The sequence below is a fragment of the Contarinia nasturtii genome, unplaced genomic scaffold (genome assembly GCF_009176525.2).
Source record: "Contarinia nasturtii isolate CC-2019 unplaced genomic scaffold, AAFC_CNas_1.1 Cnas_scaffold_1037, whole genome shotgun sequence".
Taxonomy (NCBI): Eukaryota; Metazoa; Arthropoda; class Insecta; order Diptera; family Cecidomyiidae; genus Contarinia; species Contarinia nasturtii.
In genome coordinates, this window is record NW_022198383.1 from 5992492 (window position 1) to 5998949 (window position 6458).

The window sequence follows — 6458 nt, forward strand, 5'->3', positions numbered from 1 at the left end:
CTGACCAGTAATTTCAATATATTGTTTGAATAAACCACACATCAAAATAGCTACTTAATTTCACTGTTACTTTTATATCTGGTACGTTGAACAAATTCTCTTAAAAGCATGTTAATTAAGTGCAGTGATAAAATTAATATTAGTGTTCCGTGCATTTTTTTCGCGTTCGAAAAAAGCAAAGCTAAGTAGTGGCGCATAAATTTTATCAAGAGTCGAATGGCACATGTTCGATATATGTCACGTATTTTACTAGTTAAATTTTTGTGATACAATAACACGAGCCTTCATTTAATTCACAAACGAAACGTAGTTTTCTACAATCTCTGTTCTCTTTTTTTTCTCGTACGGAATTTATTTATATGTTTTTTAAAGCAATGCAAGTTAGAGTGTGCTGAACTGGGCACACACAAAAACTACACATGGTGGAAAAAAGCAATTGTTAAAATTGAATACATAAAGTTGGCACAACTACACTTTACGACATCCTCTTTAAATCGATTTTTTTGAGAAATTTCATTTTTTTAAGTTTTGAAAATGATGGGGAACGATGAATTGGGGTTGGGGAAAGCTGATTTAAGGATCAAAAATATTGGACCTGTTCGGGATATGAAAAAAATCAGCCCCTGTAAAAGGTCAATTTTTGGGGACAAAATGGATATTATCAAGTGATATCACGTCCAGATTTCAAAATTAACTATATAGATCAATAGTAAATGAAGAAAAAATAATTTGGTGAAAAGGGGGGTTGCCCCCCTTGGGTATTAGTGGGGGGGAGTACCCAACTTGTCCAAAACCTCATTGGATCAAAAAGTGATGTATGGCAAAGTTGTTCAGAATGACGAGAGAAATTTTTTAGGGTAGCTGCCCTCCCCCTCCCCTAATCCCCTACGAGGTCTGGGATCTTTACCCCTTAATTTTTTATTTTTTCGATCAGAAACTTAAAAATTCAGATTAAACCTCTCTTAGGTGCTATCATGCATGGGTACAGTTGAAAAATCAAAGGGGGGTTAATTTTGAACATGCCAGCGCGCGCGCTGACGAATGTATTCAATACACACATTTTCATCAATAAATGCATAACGCGCCACCCACTCAAATTCCGACTCAAAAAGAAAGAAAATCGACTTTACAGTATCGGACCCCCTAGGCCCCCTAGGGGATGGGGGGAGGGGGAGGGCAGCTACCCTAAAAAATTTCTCTTGTCATTCTGAACAACTTTGCCATACATCACTTTTTGATCCAATGAGGTTTTGGACAAGTTGGGTACTCCCCCCCCACTAATACCCAAGGGGGGCAACCCCCCTTTTCACTAAATTATTTCCCCACTCCCAATATATCGTTCCCCATCATTTTCATAATTTGACAAAATACCATTTATAAAAAAAATCGATTTAAAGAGGATGTCGTAAAGTGTAGTTTAGCCCATAAAGTTTGAATAAAATTGACCATTCTTATGAATTAACTCTTTTACCTCGATCGCTGTTCCGTTTTGTTCGAATAATTTCAAAAAATATAAGAAAAAATGTCGACAAAAAACTTAACTAATATCACGTAAAAGTGTTTATTTACCAAATATTGTTGCACAAAAAATAAACCTGTCTGAATATACACTCACCATGTCTGATTGCTTCAAATTGAAAAAAATTGTGCTTACATCAAAATCTAATCGGAATATCTGAAAAAAACTTGAAACAAAGTGCACGACTTTTAACTGAACGGAAATAACTTTATTGACACTATTTGCAATTAGTATTGATACAAAATTATTTCACTCTTGAACTTTTATATTTTTTACGGAATTTTTTTGTTTGAAATTGTTGTTTTAAAATGGCCATAGATATTTGACAATGGTACCCCAAACCTTCCCTCTGACTTTGATGGCTGTTCCAAATTTGGCTTCTCTGAACTGATGAAACTTGTTGAATTGGAATCCGGTTGCGTTGTTCGATGCCGTATAGTTGTAGTACTTCGAGTCTTCATAAATCAATGTTTTTGATGACAAGCACAGCGTTTTCAACATTGTTTGAATCTTTTTCGAATGAAACGCGACTTGATATTGTTAGAGTAAAAATTTATAGTACAGTAAATATAAAATAAAATAATTTTATAGGTCGCAAAATCTAAAAATATAAAAGTTTGAAAATCGATTATTTTTTTGTAGTTCGTTTATTTAATGCACGTTTGAAAAATTAACAAAAAACAAATGAGGAAAATTGATTTATTGTTTTATTTTATTTAAAATATTTTCATTTATAAGTTTCATCGTTGTTCCAAACTTTCTGATATTTGTATCAAATGTGGAACAAAAGAGTATCATATAGCGAACAGAAAATTTGAAACAACGATGAAACTTATAAATGAAAATATTTTAAATAAAATAAAACAATACATCAATTTTCCTAATTTGTTTTTTGTTAATTTTTCAAACGTGCATTAAATAAAAGAACTACAAAAAAATAATACAATAAAATTGACTCAGGAGGACACCTAACCTCAATATATTCCTGTTGCTGCTGCACAGCAGAACAATAAAACCACGCAATCGCATTCGTAAAAAACTTACATTTTTTAATTTAATTTCAATTTTAATTTAGTTTTATTAATAAAATAAAAACAAAAATGATGAGCCGTCATTAGGTGTAAAAAATAGAAATGTTATCCAAAGTGAGTCGACCTTTGTGTGTTTGTATATATTGGTACCGCTTTGCAGCGGTATAGACGTATGAAATCACACTAGCCGCTGAGTAATTGAATTATAATATTTATTTTATTACATAATTCGTCACGATATTAATTTTTTTTATCTTTTTTGTTCACATTCACATTCTTTTTATATATTTCTAAATAAATAAGTCTCCAACAAAATGTAATACAATAATTAATATATAACTTGCTTGACAGCAGATTTCGATAGGGACAACTAATGACATTTGTGATTTGACATCTCGGCCACGGTTTGGCCTATCTGAGTTCGAATTAGATCGAAAAACTGAATTTAATTCTGTAGCATTGAAATGAAAAAGAGAAAAAACAACAATAATAGCACGGCCACACAGAGCTGTACATCTATGCGTGCTGATGCATACATACACATATACGCTTTCTTCATTCTTTCATTCCATTGTTATACGTATCTCACTGGTCAACAGATCTATGTAGCCATGTTACTGTTGTTTTTTTTCTCTTTTTCGATTCAATTCATGGTAACTAATGGGAGTTCAACTATGGAATACAAGATGGCACAGATGAGGGGAATTCGCATTTTGTCTCTTCATAGGCTTAGCCGGTTGGAAAGGTCTTAAAGTAAGCTCTCAAGTGGTGTCAATTGCGACTTAAAAAGTTCATGTGGGGGTGGCCAAATTGGCAAACGAAATAAAACAAAATATGAATGACAAGTACAATTCCAATTGAATTTTTCCAATCATTGAAATTTAATTCTTCGGTCCAAATTTTGAAAACTTTTGCGAAAATGAAACATGAATTTTGCGAAAATGAAACTTTTCGTTTACAATCGGAATTACTTGAAAATTGGCATGCCCTATTTTTTCTAGTAGAAAATAACTTTCTGAAATTTTCAAGGCGATCGTACAAAAAATGAGTATAACCCATATGAAACCTCAACGCTATGCGCGTCAAATCGACGTTATTCGACGCTATTCCATGTGTATATAGAATTGTACATTATGTTTTACAGTGCTGTGCAAGCATGCGGCCTTATACACAGTTACACACGAACTCCGTTTATGTGCGCGCGTTGCCTGTTATGTTTTGTGTATTGAATTGCGACTCAATCACAGTAGACGGCGCAGGCACTGTAAAACATAATGTACAATTTCATATATGTATACACATAGAATAGCGTCGAATAACGTCGATTTGACGCGCATAGCGTTAAGGTTTCATATGGGAACTCTCATTCAAAAGATCCAATATCTGGAGTAAAAAAAAAAATTTCGCAAAAAAAAGTTGAGTTTTGTGAAAATGAAATTTTTTGTTTACAACCAGAATTTTATGAAATTTGGTGTGCCCTATTTTTTCCAGTAGAAAATAACATAGAAAATAATAGATTTTTATTAAATTTAATTTAATTAAAAAAAACTAATACTTTCTAAATTTATAACCAGAGTATTGCTCAGCGCTGCTGCTATCCAGAGCATATTAAAATATCTTGCTGAGAATGCGTCGTCCGTGGCATGCGAACGTACGTAGCAGTTTATACATCACAGCGAACAAGAATGAATGCATTGTTCTCTTCACGGTTATGTGACTCAAAACATTCAAACGATTGAATAGAGAACAATGCATGTATTGTTGTTCGCTGTGATGTATAAACTGCTACGTACCTTCGCATGCGACGGACGACGCATTCTCAGCAAGATATTTTAATATGCTCTGGATGGCAGCAGCGCTGAGCAATACTCTGTTTATAACTAACTCTCTCCAAATTGATTACTAACTTTTTTTAAATTTTTGACGAAATTATTTCTATTAAACTGCTAACCGGCGATGTAATATTTCACTAACTATTTATACATTTTCTACTAACCATTTTCTTTTTTAACTAACTGGTTTACATAATTCCCTTAATAATATAATAATAAGAGAAACAATGAGGTAATCTTAATATTTAATAAATCTATTGTCCACGTAAAATAACTCCTCGTTTCTTTTTATGCCGAATGAGATCTTGTGGGATTTTTATCTCGTGTATATTTCTACAATCGAATCAATAAAATTTTCTTTGAGGTGTTGATCTGACTCTTCTTGCCCGTGGTGTGAGAAATTGTTATCGTTATATAGATCATCAATATCTACAGAGCATATACTGAGCATAGATATATATCCGGGATATTTTGTGAGTATCCGATATTTATCGCAAGTGATTGTTATAGGTCTAAGTATAAAACCATTTACATCACTACAATCACTATAACAATAACTTCTATTGTTTTCACTCTATTTTAAAGTCTGGCTCCAATGAATATCGGATACTGACAAAATATCCAGGATATATATCTATGCTTAGTATATGCTCTGAATATCTATGTTACTGGTTATGATTTTGCATATTACATTGATGTTATTATTTATTTGTTCTTCCGAATAGATTTTTATGACAGCATTACAAAAAATAATAATTTTCAATTTACTTGCACATGGCTGTTGAATTTGACCATCTATTTTATCTTTCATTGCAAGTAGTTCATCATTAATTTTATCATTTCCAGATAATAAAATGGCAGCACTTATCTTTTTTTTCCTTTTTATAAAATCTTCTTCAACACATAATGCAACATATGCCCATATATGTTGTTCGTATGAACTTTATAATCAATCTCCAACTCAAGTATTTGGTTCTGAACAATAACATTTTGTGGTTGGTTTTTTTTTAAATGATGATACTGTTAGTATTCCTGTTGCATTTGTTAATACGTTGTGATCAACTGAAGTCAGCTGTGGATGGCAAACTAGAAGTTTTTAAATGCACTTGCAAATTCGACTGCATCTGGATTATCATTTCGTCCCAAGCTATTTCTAGAATTAATCAAAATGAAAAAAAAGTGTTGTTATTAGAACACACGGCAGAATTATGTAACTCTAGAAGAGGTTCAAAAAGGACTCAAAAGGTTTTAAGTCTTGAAAAAGCAACTCGAGTGGGAAAGTATATAAGAAAATGTCAATTTTGTTGTAATATTTATTTTCAACATGAATAACTCATAACTCCTAAGGAGCACACAATATGCATTACGTAAAATATGAATTTTTTCGAAGACACACCTGGCTGCGCTTTTTAGGAGTTATGAGTTATTCATGTTAATAATAAATATTACAACAATTTGGCATTTTCTTATACATTGCGATATCGTTCCATACTTATTCACATATCTATATTATAAAAACGAAATGCCATTCTTTTGTCCTTAACTCCTCTCACAATTTTCAACCGATCTGAACCAAAATTTACACCCTTATACTTTGGACCGAGATCTAGGTCACCATGAGGTTTTGGACCAAATTGGACTACTCCATCACGGTCGATTTTTATTTTTCAAATATTTGTATGGGCGATGTCAAAATTTGTAAATTTCATGATCAAATTCGGATTCCTCGGCCCAAAATTATGGGAGAGGGGTACTTTTGAAGTTGGTTTAACAGCCATCGTGGTCTAATATGAGTTAAAACGTTTTATCACCGTTATCATGTTTTAACAACTTTTAATATCTTTTAACACGGTAAATGAGGTCAGAAGCATGGTCCATCATGGCCTAACACGATTTAACACGATTAATGAGGTTGGAAATCATGGAACATCATGGCCATACAACATTTATCACGGTTATTGAGGTGGGACAACATGGTAAATCATGGTCTAACACGATTTAACACGGTAAATGAAGTTGGAAGTCATGCTACATCATGGCCTAACAACATTTAACACGGTTATTGAGGTGGGACAA